A 15,895-nucleotide genomic window follows, 5' to 3' on the forward strand; every position below is an offset into this window, starting at 1 on the left:
TCCCTTTTTTTTTTTTTTTTTTTTTTTTTTTTTTTATCAATGCCGTGTAATTTTTCGACTATGCAATATGCAACGGAAATCATATTAGTGGAGATGGCAGAACAAGGTTCGTAATAATGTGGTTTGTGTTCGTATTGTGGTTTGGTTGTGTTCGTAAAATTTTAAAATAGTGACATTTATGTAGCTTGGTAGATTGGCCTCAGGCAATAAATCTAGTTGTGGCCCGCGCTCTAACTAGTCTGTCTAGATTTTAGACAGCTCTACCTCAAATCTCAGTTCGTTTTGTGTGAGGTGCATCCGTGAGTGAATGCAATCATAGGATAGGATAGGAGTAGAAGGAGTTACAAGCAGGATGGAGAAGAAGTAGGAGGGATTTGGTAAAGGGGAAGTATAAAGAACAGAGAGAGAGGGGGGGGGGCAAGAAATGGAAGGAAAGGGAGAACGAAAGAAGAGGGAAAAAAATGGATCTACTGTAAAGGTTAAGAAGGAGAGAGGGGAAAATAAAGAATGAGAAACTGGTAACGAACGGAATGGAGAAGAGGAAGAAGAAGGAGGAGTAAGAAGAAGAAGGAGGAGGAGGAGGAAGAAGAAGACGAAGGGAAAGACATAGATAAACAGTAAAGGTTAGAAAGGGAGAATAGAAAATATTATGGAGTTACAACAGAGATTGTAAGTTGGAAATTGCAATGCATACTGCAAAGCTTTACGATGCATTTTAAACATGGAGTTATTAGATTGAATCTAGTTTAGTGTATTACCTAGCTGGAATAGAATAGAATAGAACAGAGAACAATAGAGTATCATAGAGTAAGATAACTACTTGGATAGATGCTAGGGTCAAACACAGAAAGCAGGTTTTTTAATAGGTTTTAAATAGATCCCGAAATCGAAGAGAGAAAGAAGACAGGAGAAAGCCAGACGTTCTGAGAACGAACATTATCCGGTCAGGATTAAATACGCCCCGGGCGGGAATCGAACCCCCGGCCTAGCGCTTACAAAGCAAGATATATATTATCTGAAAGTATCTCTTGACGCATTAAACAAAAGCAGGATCACAAAGTGACAGATAGAACTAATAAATTTATAATTTATTGTGTTAAGCATACTTAAATGCTTGTCACAAATTTCATTCCCCAATTATTACACCTAGATAAATTTTATGCCTTGGACTCGAACCATCAACCTCCAGATCCAAAGTCCAACACGTTCACCACTGCACCACTTAATGATTAACTTCACTGTATAACGGCTAAGATTTTTAGTGACTTTAATTTTAACCTTCATTGACGACAGTAAGCTACCCACCTCCAATCAACCTCACCCAGCCTGAGTGTGACCGGGAAAATTCAGAAACACGTGATTGTCCTGTTTACCAGTCGACCGCCTTGACCACTACACCACCGAGGCAGGTTGTAATGATATTAAAAGAGTGAACAGACTTAGCAGCTGTTCAAGTACGTACCTAAGTAAAGAGGATAATGAAAAAAAGTTAAAATTAGATTTTTTCTCCTAGAAAAAGGTGAAAATTTAATCAGTCGAGTTCTCTTTCGCATTTTTCCAATATTTAACTTTTGTCTCTCCTTCTTCTTCTTCTTCCTCCTCCTCTTTTTCCTTCTCCTCCTCTTCCTCCTTCTCATCCTCTTCAGAGAGGAGTTCTCTTCCCTCTCTCTTCTCTTTTCTTCACTTCAACTTTTTCTTCAATTTCTCATTTCCTATTAGGGGGAAAAATTAACGCCATCAAATTGAATGAAAAAAAAAATTCTGCTCGGTCTGCCAGTTCGTTATCAATGGATAAAATTTCCACTCGATGAGCAAAGTATTACGTAAGATATGATGTGATGTAGGTAGCTTTGGACTAGTTTGGACTCATGGCCTTTTCTTCACTTCAACTTTTTCTTCAATTTCTCATTTCCTATTAGGGGAAAAAATTAACGCCATCGAATTGAATGAAAAAAATTCTGCTCGGTCTGCCAGTTCGTATTCAATGGATAAAATTTCCACTCGATGAGCAAAGTATTACGTAAGATATGATGTGATGTAGGTAGCTTTGGACTAGTTTGGACTCATGGGACCTACTTCAGCTTTGGACTCATGAGGTCTACTTTATACTTCCTGTCACCAATAGGTAGCTTTGGACTAGTTTGGACTCATGGGACCTAGGTACTTCCTTTGGACTCATGGGGTCTACTTTAAACTTCCTGTCACTAATAGGTAGCTTTGGACTAGTTTGGACTCATGGGACCTAGGTACTTCCGTTGGACTCATGGGGTCTACTTTAAACTTCCTGTCACTAATAGGTAGCTATGGACTCATGGGATCTACTAACTTTATACTTCCTGTCACCAATAGGTAGCTATGGACTCATGGGATCTACTTTACTTTCCGTTGCTGTCATCACTAATCCCATCAAATTTTCATGACTGTCTAGTTAATTAATTAAATGAAGGTTCATTACCTACCAGCTTTCAATCTTTTCATTTCATTAGCTTAAGGCTAATGTTTGTATATAAAAAAAACACACATGTAGGTATCTATCTAGGTAGGTATTTGAAATTTATTTATGGAGTCGTATACTATTGTGTGTCATGAACCATTTGATTCGAGACCATTTGGACGGGCAACAGTGAATTGGCGCCAAACGAACTCGCCTGTAGGGGCCTTGACAGTCCTATTCCAGCAGAATAAACAAAGTTCAATAAATTATTCAATGCTGTTAATGGTATATACAAGTACTGTAAGGCTTATTTCAATCGATCTCACTACCTACATAGAAGTAGAAGACACATACAAAGTCCATGTACATAGAAAATAACTCCATGTACCTATGTACATAGAAAATAAGTCCATGTACCTATGTACATAGAAAATAAGTCCATGTACTTACATAGAAATAAAGGTGGTATAAATAGATTCTAACAGGATTGTGGAGAAAACATAAATGACAGAAATTGAAAAGGACAGAAATAATATTGATGTAAATAGAAAAAGACTTTCTCGAGACAGAAATAGATTTAAGGAAAGAGAAAAGAGAGAGAGAGAGAAAGAGGAGAAAAGAGAGAGAGAAAAGAGGAGAAAAGAGAGAGAGAGAGAGAGAGAGGAGAGAGAGAGACGAGAGAAACACTCAGCAATTTAATTCAACTAAAATAAATCACATTGAAAGAGAAAGAGGACGGAGAGATGGAGGAAATAGAAAGAAAGAAAGAGAAAGAAAATAAAAACGGAAAGGAATTAGGTACCTGATGTAAAACATTTTCGATCCGAGTATTACAGTGACCAATGTTAGAATAGAATAGAATAGAAACTCCAATGTAGAATAGAAACTCTGAAATGTAGAATAGAATAGAAAAGCACAGAAATTGAATAGAGTAGGCAAAGAAAACACATTAAATTGTAGGTATATGTATATTGTACCTACAAATCCGTCCCGAAGTTTTTATAAAACAATCTGAAATTGTTCTGAAAAGGCGTTTCGGGGCTCCCGAGTCCCGAGATCCCCGAATATCAAAATGGGACCAAAATGGAATAAATGAATTCCCTCTATGTATTGAATATTTTCGTCAAGTTTCATGAAAATCGGACAAGCCTTATGACTACTAAAACAAACAAACAAAGAGAAAAATCATAGCAGGTAAAATTTACAACTCCGCACCCTTTGTTTTGTTTTTTGTTTTTTTTTTTTTTTTCAAGTAGATACCTATAGTCCACTTCAACTGGGAAGTCCGATGACCTTTGGGTGCGCACTCGTCAAAAAATAGCTCGTTGATTAACAAGTAAGCATGTGAATAGTTGATCCCATGGGATTTTTCACGCCGAATCGAATGGTGAAACTTTTAGAACTGTCCGACTTACAGTTGAGAAGTTGCGCTTCCATCGGACTTCCCAGTTGACGTGGACTGTAAGCACGATATTATTTACTTACTGTCAGGGAACGGCGTATAGTAGACAATAGAGATGGCAAGGGAAATGACAGCAACAAAGATGGTGAGTCGGAAACACCAAACCAGGAGTGACGGCTGACCGCCATACAACGGGAAAAACGGCATGCTTTCCTCCTCCTTCTCGTCCTTCTCCTCCTTCTCGTCCTTCTCCTCCTTCTCGTCCTTCTCCTCCTTCTCGTCCTTCTCCTCCTTCTCGTCCTTCTCCTCCTTCTCGTCCTTCTCCTCCTTCTCGTCCTTCTCCTCCTTCTCGTCCTTCTCCTCCTTCTCGTCCTTCTCCTCCTTCTCGTCCTTCTCCTCCTTCTCGTCCTTCTCCTCCTTCTCGTCCTTCTCCTCCTTCTCGTCCTTCTCCTCCTTCTCGTCCTTCTCCTCCTTCTCGTCCTTCTCCTCCTTCTCGTCCTTCTCCTCCTTCTCGTCCTTCTCCTCCTTCTCGTCCTTCTCCTCCTTCTCGTCCTTCTCCTCCTTCTCGTCCTTCTCCTCCTTCTCGTCCTTCTCCTCCTTCTCGTCCTTCTCCTCCTTCTCGTCCTTCTTCTCTTCCTCGTATCCTTCTATAATCTTCTCCTCCTTCGTGACTGTAAGTGTAGACCCCCTCTACCTGACTGTAGACTGTGTAGACCCTCGTGGCGGACATAAAAGGAAACTGTCTGCAAAGAAAATGACAAGTAAGATAAGACAAAGGAAAGCTGTTTCCAAGTCGGAAAAGACAAAAGGAAGAGAGCCGAGAAGAATAGAAACGCAAAGGTTAAGAAAGAAAAATTGAAAGATACCTGATAAGAGAGTGATAAGAGTGGTTTTCAAACGGTTAGTCCAGCAACGCGTTTCCTCACGGGAGGTTCCAGGTTCGATGTCCACTATTGGCAAAAATTTGCTCTCATAATTTATAGTTAGTAACTTTTAGGTTTTTATTTCGATAGCAAATTTTTCATCGGGTTACTTTCTGGTGTTCTCGTGGTGACCTACCATACAAGTTAAAAGAATTGTGTCTCTTCTCACACATCTAATGAGGAACATACTAGGTACGAGATGGACATCATGTTACGACACAGACACGAAACTAGTGAAGTCAGTTTTTTTTTATGAAATAAAAACGGAGATAAAACAAAAACAAAACAAAAAATCAAGTCGAACTCGAGACGCCAAAAGCGTACAAAGTTCAAGGTTGCTAAATGAAAAAGTTTGCAAACCACTAGATTACAAAGAGAAATGAGAAGAGATGAGTCTTATGTAAGAGAAAAAAAGCGAATAATAAGATAAGGAGAAGAGGAAGGAGTGGGCAAAGGAAAGGAAAGAGGAATAGAGGAGAAGAAAAGATCAAACAATTTAACGCGCGGATCGAAACCTGATAGCTCTGAGGAATGAGAAAAGTCATATGAAATAAGATAATGCAGATGAAGAAATAAGAATATAAAACGAGAAGAGGAGGCGAAGGGAAGCAAAAGAAGAGGAAGATTGTGATATCATACCAAGAAGCGAAGAGCTTAGGAAGGGGGAAGAGAGGAGTAAGAAAATGAAAGAAGAAAGGACTGGATAAGGTAAGAAGGAGGAGGGAAATAAGAAAAAGAATGTGATATCATACCAAGAAGCGAAGAGAAAGAAGGAAGGGGGAAGAGAGGAGTAAGAAAATGAAAGAAGAAAGGGCTGGATAAGGTAAGAAGGAGGAGGGAAATAAGAAAAAGAATGTGATATCATACCAAGAAATGAAGAGAAAGAAATAAGGGGGGGAAGAGAGAAGAAAGAGGGAAAAGAAAAGAAGGAAAAGAAACAGAAATAAAAAGGGAGAGCTCTCTTTCATCTCCATTTTTCTCTATTTCGATCTCTTCTCTTCTAGCTCTTTCCACATAGCTGTGCTAGGCAACTCTGAATATAATTAGAATCTCTCTCTCTCTCTCTCTCTCTCTCTCGCTTTCTCTCTCTCTCTCTCGCTCTCTCTCTCTCTCACACACACACACTCACTCCCTCTCTTCCTAAGAGAGTTGATAGTGGGAACTGTAACTGCTAAAGGTCTTATCGTCCCGAAAGCAAGAAGGACAACAAGATAGGAGAAAGCCAGCCGTTCCGAGAACGAACCTTATGTCCTTATACCTATCTAGGATATTTAGAATAATAATAATAATCCTGACCCCACTCAACCTTATTAGCCTCGAATCGTTAATCTAGTATTGTTTTCCTCCCACGGTCTTTTTCCCCGAGAATATAGAGCTAGACATTCAGTCATAAGAAAGAGAGAGAAAGAAATACAAATATTGAGTCACAAAAAGAAGAAAGACAGAGAGTAAGAGGGATAGAAAGGAAAAGAGAATGAGAGAGAGGAAAAGAAAAATAAACAGCGAGAGAGGTTGGAGGAAAAGAGAGAGTGAATAAGATAGGAAGAGAGAGAGAGAAAGCGAAGTCAGAAAAAGAGATACAGAAAATGAGAGAGAGAGAGAGAGAGAGAAATATAAAAAAGAGAGAGAAGAAATCTGGGAACTTTTCGTTTTCTATGCAAGTGCAAATGCAGAAATCTCAGCTTTCGCATTGAAATTAACCCTTTCAATGTTTTATGTTCTCGTATTTTTACTTTCTATTATTTTACTTTCTATTACCCTTACGTATAGGGAACCTATACAAGGTAATGAGAAAGTATTGCAATCGATCCAAATTTTCAAAATCGGGAAATGGGTGGAAATATCCGTTTTGGGGTCCCCTGATTAATAGCGCTACCACATTGGCTGCCACGGGACGCTTATGTAATTTAAATAGTTATGTGAACGAGGGATTTTGCTATTTGTTTGATGAAAAATTTTAAGAATATGAAAAAATTCCAACAATGAAAGAGTTTGTCTCTCATGTAAGGGAGATGTTTTAATATATACGGGGGCCTTTGGGTAAACACAATAGAATACGTTTCGGCAGCGAACGTGTTGAACTTAAAAATTTAGATTCCAATTCCTGACAGAAAATACCTACACCTTCATTCTATTTCCACTTACAATCAGCGCTACTCGGTTAAAATTTCGAAAGAGTACCTGGGCATTAAATTTTCATATTTTTATTTCGTGCCTGAACGGGTTAATTTTACGACGAAGCTTTTTATATCCGGATTTTATACTTTATTGGGTCCCCCTTTTTTGAATGAATTCATAACTGAATTCTGCAACTTAATCTGTTACACGTTTTGAAAATGCGAAACAAATTTATAAAACATGGTTCTGTAAATGCTAAACACATTTATAAAACACGTTTTGTAAATCCTCAACCCAACAAGATGTCAGAGATAAGAGACATACATAATATTTTCTATGTACTCTATGTAAAGATCATCATGTAAAATTTCAAATGTGTTTTCAAACGGAGCTTCGAGTTTCCAAAAAGTTTTGAAAATGGGACAGTAGATAGGAAAATGGGACAGTAGATAGGTACCCTGATGTAATTTTATTTGGACTTGCACTGAATGTAGGTACAAGTGTGTATCTGCTTACTGATATCACCACTTAGAAGAAAGTAGAATATATATCTATTTACATATCTAGCCTGTATACAGTGATGTACCTACATACAAAGGCAAGATATACCTATACCTATCTGGCTATACCTAAGCAGAGAAAATGCAGAGTGGAAATTTATCGGGGGGAAAATATACTAGCATAGCTGAAACCCACATAGACTATAACTAAAGGATTCTAGGCAGCACATAGGCATTTCTCAAGACTTTAATAAGAAAAACGTGGAGCTCTCTGTTTGCACGTAAACCTGTAACCTAAATGTCACGAGGCATGGCAAGGTCGTCAGAGGATAGATAGGAAATAGGATGGAACTAGCTATTTGTAGAAACTAGGTAGGTACATAGATATTTGTAAGGTCAGGATGTCAGGAATTACCTACTTCAAAAAGTTAGAATTACCTACCTAATAGGTACCTTTGACCGTGTATTTTGTTTGAAGAGTACTTTCTGTACCTATTTAGAAAGGAACAAAATACGCACGAAAAACGATAAATATTATTATCCTACAAGTTTTCTAAATTCGGTAGTAAATCTGACGTCTCCACTAAGCAGGCAATGTGAGATCTCCACTAATGCTCCACTAATCATTGCATATTGCATACTCTAATAGTTCACGGCATTAATACAAATTGAGATCCAAGTCAAGATAGAAAATGAGCTTCGACAAAAATTCCAAGTTCATTTAAAATGTTTCTACATGATACTATATAGGTAGGTATTATTATTTTAATAACATCTACATAATACTGCTGTTGTTATTATTTTTTTATCAGATTCACAACAATAGTTCATTCCTTTTTCTACCTCCGGGAGAGAATAATATCAGAACTTTGAAATGCCAATGGAGTGAATGAAGCTATAATAATTACTTTCTCCTCAGCACAAAGTTACGAGATATACTCTGGTGCCTGTCATGGATGGAAACTTTCAGCTCCATTTATATCCCATCCACTCTATCTCATCCCTTATCCATCTTCTTCTTGTTCCTTTTCTTTTTCCTTTTATTCTTCTTGTTCCTATTCTTCTTCTTCTTCTTCTTCTTCTTCTTCTTCTTCTTCTTCTTCTTCTTCTTCTTCTTCTTATTTTTCTTCTTCTTCTTCTCCTCCTTCCTCTTCTTCTTCTCCTCCTTCCTCTTCTTCTTCGTCTTCTTCTTCTTTTCTTCTTATTCTTGAACTTCCTAGCCTTTGCTTTAAATACCTTGAACTAATTCGTCGCATTACAAAACGAAGAGGAAGAAGAAGAACAAGATGAAGAAGAAGAAGAAAAGGAAAAGAAGAAGAAAGAAACCTTGGGCGCGTAACCCCCACGTTTACCCCAAACTGGGGAAGGGCGGTTCCAGCGTTGCCAATTTCATCCTTTTCCACTCCCGTTTGAATGGGAATTCCCCGGATTTCCCGGCAACACTGTATTGGCGTTCCGTTAATCGTTTTATGAAAGGAAAATGACATGAAAATTCTAAAGTGGAGGGAGAGAAGAGCGTGTTCTAATTTGAGTTACACATACGCAGTGCTTCCTCCGTTTTTGTGGAAAGAAAGCTTGGAGACAGTGACGGTGAGAAATTGTGCCCCTATTCGTATGAATCCCCTTTCCATAATTTTTGGGACAAAAGACACAAGAGGGTGGGGGGGTCGGATAGTTATGGCCAGGGAGTTTAAACTCGGTTTCAGTTTCACTCTCAGATTATATATTTAGTCAAATCTGATTGGTTGACTTGAAAAATCATTTTTTTTTTAAGAGGTTTGACAGAGGGAACTGTAACTGCTATGGTCTTACCCTCCCGAAATCGAAGAGAGAAGGAACACAGGATAGAAGAAACCCAGCCGTTCCGAGAACGAACATTATCCCATCAGCTTAGTTGGTAGGATAAAATCCGCCCGGGCGGATTTTATCCTACCAACTAAGCTAACTAGGCTGGCAAAAAAATCGAATGAAACTCACGACAAGTGAGAAAGGGACTTTACATATACAACAACTTTACCAACACCGGTAGCCACCTACCTGTACACTCCCGAGTTAGCCGTTTCTTAACATTGATACACAAGAGGACTGTTTTGTCCCAGGGTACAGAAGTTTCGAACGAGTCTCCAATGAAGTAATAGTCACACGCAAAATCCTGAAATATCAATTGAAATTAACAACAGCCTAGAGTCAATGCCCTTGCTAATAGCAAAGGTTGAGTGCAAAGGGCATCCACTGGTAAAATTTGTAACCGAAACCAAATGTCAGCCTAAAATCTCATAGACTTTTTATGCTATAATCTTATTGTCCCGAAATCGAAGAGAGAAGGAAGACATGATAGGAGAAAGCCAGCCGTTCCGAGAACGAACATTATCCCATCAATTTTGTTTAGTTTGAGATAATGGTCAAGTACAATATCATACATATTTCTAGACATGGTCTTCACTTGTGAAGACCATGTCTAGAAATATGTATTATCCCATCAGGATAAAATCCGCCCCGGGCGGGAATTGAACCCGCGGCCTAGCGCTTACAAGGCAGACGCACTACCAACTAAGCTAACTAGGCTGGCGGTCTACATTATCGATAGGTACAGCCCCCTCCTACCCTCTCCGTACTAAGAATAGATAATCCCCCTCGTAAATAAATAAATTAATAGTAATAGAAAGTAGGATATATATCTATTTACATATCTAGCCTGTATACAGTGATACCTACATACAAAGGCAGGATATACCACCTATCTGGCTATACCTAAGCAGAGAAAATGCAGAGTGGAAGTTTATCGAGGGGAAAATATACTATTTACATATCTAGCCTGTATACAAAGGCAGGATATACCACCTATCAGGCCATACCTAAGCAGAGAAAATGCAGAGTGGAAATTTATCGAGGGGAAAATATACTAGCATAGGTGAAACCCACATAGACTATAACTAAAGGATTCTAGGCAGCACATGGGCATTTCTCAAGACTTTAACAAGAAAAACGTGGAGCTCTCTGTTTGCACGTAAACCTGTAATCTAAATGTCACAAGGCATAACAAGGTCGTCAGAGGATAGATAGGAAATAGGATAGAACTAGCTATTTTTAGAAACTAGGTAGTCTAGGTACGTACCTATTTGTAAGGTCAGGATGTCAGGAACTACCTACTTAGAAAATTTAGAATTACCTACCTAATAGGTACCTTTAACCGTGTATTTTGTTTGAAAAGTACTTTCTGTACCTATTTAGAAAGGAACAAAATACGCACGAAAAACGATAAATATTATTGTGATCATGCATTTGATTTTATTAATTATAATTGTGATCATGCATTTGATTTTATTAATTACCTACCTTATCCTACAAGTTTTCTAAATTCGGTATTAAATCTGACGTCTCCACTAAGCAAGAAATGTGAGACCTCCACTAATGCTCCACTAATCATTGCATATTGCATACTCTAATAGTTCACGGCATTAATACAAATTGAGATCCAAGTCAAGATAGAATAAAAAGTGATTTTGGGGGCCAAGGTACAACCAGGCACCCTACTCTATGTAAAGACCATCATGTAAAATTTCAAATGCGTTTTCAAACGGAGCTTCGAGTTTCCAAAAAGTTTTGAAAATGGGACAATAGATAGGTAGGGTAAGTGTACCATTTATTCGCCCACCTAAAAAACGTACCATTTATTGGCCCACCTGCCCACATTTATTTTTCTAATTTTTGTTTTTATGACTACAGTTTTTGAATAGCACTGGTTTGCTAGCAGTCTTTAAGCCCTTTCTTTTGATGAAATTGGATCTTGAAAAATTTCGTCCAGTTCAGACTTGTGGCGTAGGTACAGGTGGGGCCAATACATGGTACGTTTTTTAGGTGGGCGAATAAATGATACACTTACCCTACCCTGATGTAATTTTATTTGGACTTGCACTGAATGTAGGTACAAGTGTGTATCTGCTTACTGATATCACCACTTAGATAATACTCGTCTCTCTATTCCCCTCCCCTCCCCTCTTCTAGATTCACAACTCGCTACACTGCCTTCAAAAATAAATAATTACGCCTTCGGATTGCATGTTGCATACCCTAGATTGCAACGTTGCACTGTAGACTGTAAGTGTAGACCCTCGTGGCGGACATAAAAGGAAACTGTCTGCAAAGAAAATGACAAGTGAGATAAGACAAAGGAAAGCTGTTTCCAAGTCGGAAAAGACAAAAGGAAGAGAGCCGAGAAGAATAGAAACGCAAAGGTTAAGAAAGAAAAATTGAAAGATACCTGATAAGAGAGTGATAAGAGTGGTTTTCAAACGGTTAGTCCAGCAACGCGTTTCCTCACGGGAGGTTCCAGGTTCGATGTCCACTACTGGCAAAAATTTGCTCTCATAATTTATAGTTAGTAACTTTTAGGTTTTTATTTCGATTGCAAAATTATTCAACGGGTTACTTTCTGGTGTTCTCGTGGTGACCTACCATATAAGTGAGAAGAATTGTGTCTCTTCTCTCACATCTAATGAGGAACATACTACGAGATGGACATGCTTCGACACAGACACGAAACTAATGAAGTCAGTTTTTTTTTTCTTTTTTCTTTTTTCATTTTTATGAAATAAAAACGGAGATAAAACAAAACAAAAAATCAAGTCGAACTCGAGACGCCAAAAGCGTACAAAGTTCAAGGTTGCTAAATGAAAAAGTTTGCAAACCACTAGATTACAAAGAGAAATGAGAAGAGATGAGTCTTATGTACGAGAAAAAAAGCGAATAATAAGATAAGGAGAAGAGGAGAAGAAGAGAAGGAGTGGGCAAAGGAAAGGAAAGAGGAATAGAGGAGAAGAAAAGATCAAACAATTTAACGCGCGGATCGAAACCTGATAGCTCTGAGGAATGAGAAAAGTCATATGAAATAAGATAATGCAGATGAAGAAATAAGAATATAAAATAAGAAGAGGAGGAGAAGGGAAGCAAAAGAAGAGGAAGATTGTGATAGCATACCAAGAAGCGAAGAGCTTAGGAAGGGGGAAGAGAGGAGTAAGAAATTGAAAGAAGAAAGGGCTGGATAAGGTAAGAAGGAGGAGGGAAATAAGAAAAAGAATGTGATATCATACCAAGAAATGAAGAGAAAGAATCCTAGGATTCCTAGGTACAAGTTTTCTAAATTCGGTAGTAAATCTGACGTCTCCACTAAGCAGGCAATGTGAGACCTCCACTAATGTTCCACTAATCATTGCATATTGCATACTCTAATAGTTCACGGCATTAATACAAATTGAGATCCAAGTCAAGATAGAAAATGAGCTTCGACAAAAATGCCAAGTTCATTTAAAATGTTTCTACATAATACTATATAGGTAGGTATTATTATTTTAATAACATCTACATAATACTGCTGTTGTTATTAATTTTTTATCAGATTCGCAACAAATAGTTCATTCCTTTTTCTACCTCCGGGAGAGAATAATATCAGAACTTTGAAATGCCAATGGAGTAAATGAAGCTATAATAATTACTTTCTCCTCAGCACAAAGTTACGAGATATACTCTGATGCCTGTCATGGATGGAAACTTTCAGCTCCATTTATATCCTATCCATTCTATCTCATCCCTTATCCATCTTCTTCTTGTTCCTTTTCTTTTTCCTTTTATTCTTCTTGTTCCTATTCTTCTTCTTCTTCTTCTTCTTCTTCTTCTTCTTCTTCTTCTTCTTCTTCTTCTTCTTCTTATTTTTCTTCTTCTTCTTCTTCTCCTTCCTCTTTCTACTGTTCCTCCTTCTCCTCCTCTTCTTCCTCCTCCTTCTCTTCCTCCTTCTCCTTCTCTTCCTCCTCCTCCTTCTCCTTCTCTTCCTCCTCCTCCTTTTCTTCTTCCTCCTCCTTCTCTTCCTCCTCCTTCTCCTTCTCTTCCTCCTCCTCCTTTTCTTCCTCCTTCTCCTTCTCTTCCTCCTCCTCCTCCTTCTCTTCCTCCTTATCCTTCTCTTCCTCCTCCTCCTGACATTTCTGGGAGTTCCCTTGTACTTTCCTCCTCTTCCTTTCCTCCTCCTCCACCTGCTCTTTTATCTCCTCATTCAATTTTTTTTTCTCCTTCTCTTTTCTTCTTCTTCTTCTTCCCCTCCTCCTCATCTTCCTTCAATATGAGAGTACGAAATGTACATTTTCAAATTTGATTACCTTTGTTTTCCTCCTTCTTCGTCTTCTCTAGACTTACGTACCTACCTTAGGTGGGTTCATATTCGTAATATAGGTACCTACTTGTACCTGTCATTACAAAAAGAACCCCCTATTCCATCCATCCCTGTATAACCAACCTTGACAGATTATCATGTCGACCACCCTATAAATATGATGATGCAAGTAGGTATGTATGTATGTAGTCCATGTACGTAGGTATAATATGGTCTATGTAGGTACATAGGATGCACATTTCTCTTGGAATAATATTTTTCCTGATTATCTAACCTACCATTTCCCCATGTTTTGAATGCAACATGAAATGAAGAACCTTGATTAAGCTCTTTACCTAAGTGCATTATGACATTTTATCTTCTTCCTTTCGTCTTCTCCCTTCCTTTCCACTCACCTTTCTTATGAAATTTTAAATTTGAAGAATAGACAGAGACAGGATAGAGAGAGAGAGAGAGAGAGAGAGAGAGAGAGAGAGAGAGAGAGAGAGAGAGAGAGAGAGAGAGGGAGAGAGAGAGAGAACTAAGCTACCTAACTAGGCTGGCAATTTTAACATTTAACTTAGTATCTAATGACAATATGACAGTTGTTTCATTGCTACGAAATTAAAACTGCGGTTAGCCAGCCTAGTTAGCTTGGTTGGTAGCGCGTCTGCCTTGTAACTTGTAAGCGCTAGGCCGTGAGTTCGATTCCTGTCCGGAGTGCATTTTATCCTGAACAGATAATGTTCGTTCTCGGAACGGCTGGCTTTCTCCTGGTTTACAGCTTCCCCTTCAGAAAATCTCACCAAACTGCACTGGTACCCATCATATCAATCTCATAGAGAAGAGTTAAATTAGACAGTAAATTACTGATAACATCCCAGCAAATTACTCATACAGAGGAACATAGGTACATTTATGTGTAGAGTTTGAGTGAGCTATGTATGATCTACATATATTATGATCCCTAGTAAAACATACAAATGCTCTTACCTGGCTGTCAAATTTGTAAATGTTGAGAATACCAATGAAGATAATAAATTTTTCTCCTTCTTCTCCTCCTCCTCTTTTTTCCTCCTCCTCCTCTCCCTTTTTCCATAATCTCATACTGGGTTGACACGAACACAAAAGCTGGTTCAAAACTACCAAAAAGTTAGACTTACGTACCTTAGGTGGGTTCATATTCGTAATATAGGTACCTACTTGTACCTGTCATTACAAAAAGAACCCCCTATTCCATCCATCCCTGTATATCATGTCGACCACCCTATAAATATGATGATGCAAGTAGGTATGTATGTATGTATGTATGTAGTCCATGTACGTAGGTACATAGTCTATGTACGTACCTATGTAGGTACATAGGATGCACATTTCTCTTGGAATAGTCCATGTACGTAGGTACATAGTCTATGTATACGTACCTATGTAGGTACATAGGATGCACATTTCTCTTGGAATAATATTTTTCCTGATTACCTAACCTACCTTTCCCCATGTTTTGAGCATGGTCAATGTAGGTACATAGTCTATGTACGTACCTACATATGTAGGTACATAGGATGCACATTTCTCTTGGAATAATATTTTTCCTGATTACCTAACCTACCTTTCCCCATGTTTTGAATGCAACATGAAATGAAGAACCTTGATTAAGCTCTTTACCTAAGTGCATTATGACATTTTATCTTCTTCCTTATTCTTTTTCTTCTTCTTTTTCCTCTTCTTCTTCTTTTCCTCCTCCTATTTCTCCTTCTTCTTGTTGTCCTTCTTCATAAGCTATTTATGTTTGTATCATAAATTTGTCGAATTAGTTTTTTTGTTTCTTTTATTTGCTATTTTTTATGTTTGTTTCCTTCCTTCTCTTTCTCTCTCTCTATTTATTTTTTACCTTCTGGTTTGTTATTCGTAACTTTGTGTACGTTTAACTTTTGCATTATCTGCATTTACGTTTGTCTCTTTCTCTAGTTCTGTTTGTTTCCTTCCTTCTCTTTCTCTCTCTCTCTCTATTAATTTTTTTACCTTCTGGTTTGTTATTCGTAACTTTGTGTAGGTACGTTTAACTTTTGCACTATCTGCATTTACGTTTGTCTCTTTCTCTAGTTCCTCTAAACTCTAGTTCCTGGTTTTGTTGTGGAACTCCTTCATCATTTGTCTTATTATGTTTGTTTCCTTCCTTCTCTTTCTCTCTCTCTCTATTTATTTTTTACCTTCTGGTTTGTTATTCGTATAACTTTGTGTACGTTTAACTTTTGCATTATCTGCATTTACGTTTGTCTCTTTCTCTAGTTCCTGGTTTTGTTGTGGAACTCCTTCATCATTTGTCTTATCGTTCCTTTTTTACCCTGAGCCCTGAGGTATCCTGGAATACCGTGTTGA

At 38.1% G+C, this 15,895-nt stretch overlaps 1 protein-coding gene across 1 annotated transcript in view; it reads left to right on the plus strand.

Annotated features, from left to right (window-relative positions):
- LOC103510713 (neurexin-2) overlaps positions 1-15,895 on the plus strand; it is a 52,590-nt gene that overhangs the window by 10,734 nt on the left and 25,961 nt on the right. The window lies entirely within an intron of this gene.

This window comes from Diaphorina citri, unplaced genomic scaffold (genome assembly GCF_000475195.1).
Source record: "Diaphorina citri unplaced genomic scaffold, Diaci psyllid genome assembly version 1.1 scaffold635, whole genome shotgun sequence".
NCBI lineage: Eukaryota > Metazoa > Arthropoda > Insecta > Hemiptera > Psyllidae > Diaphorina > Diaphorina citri.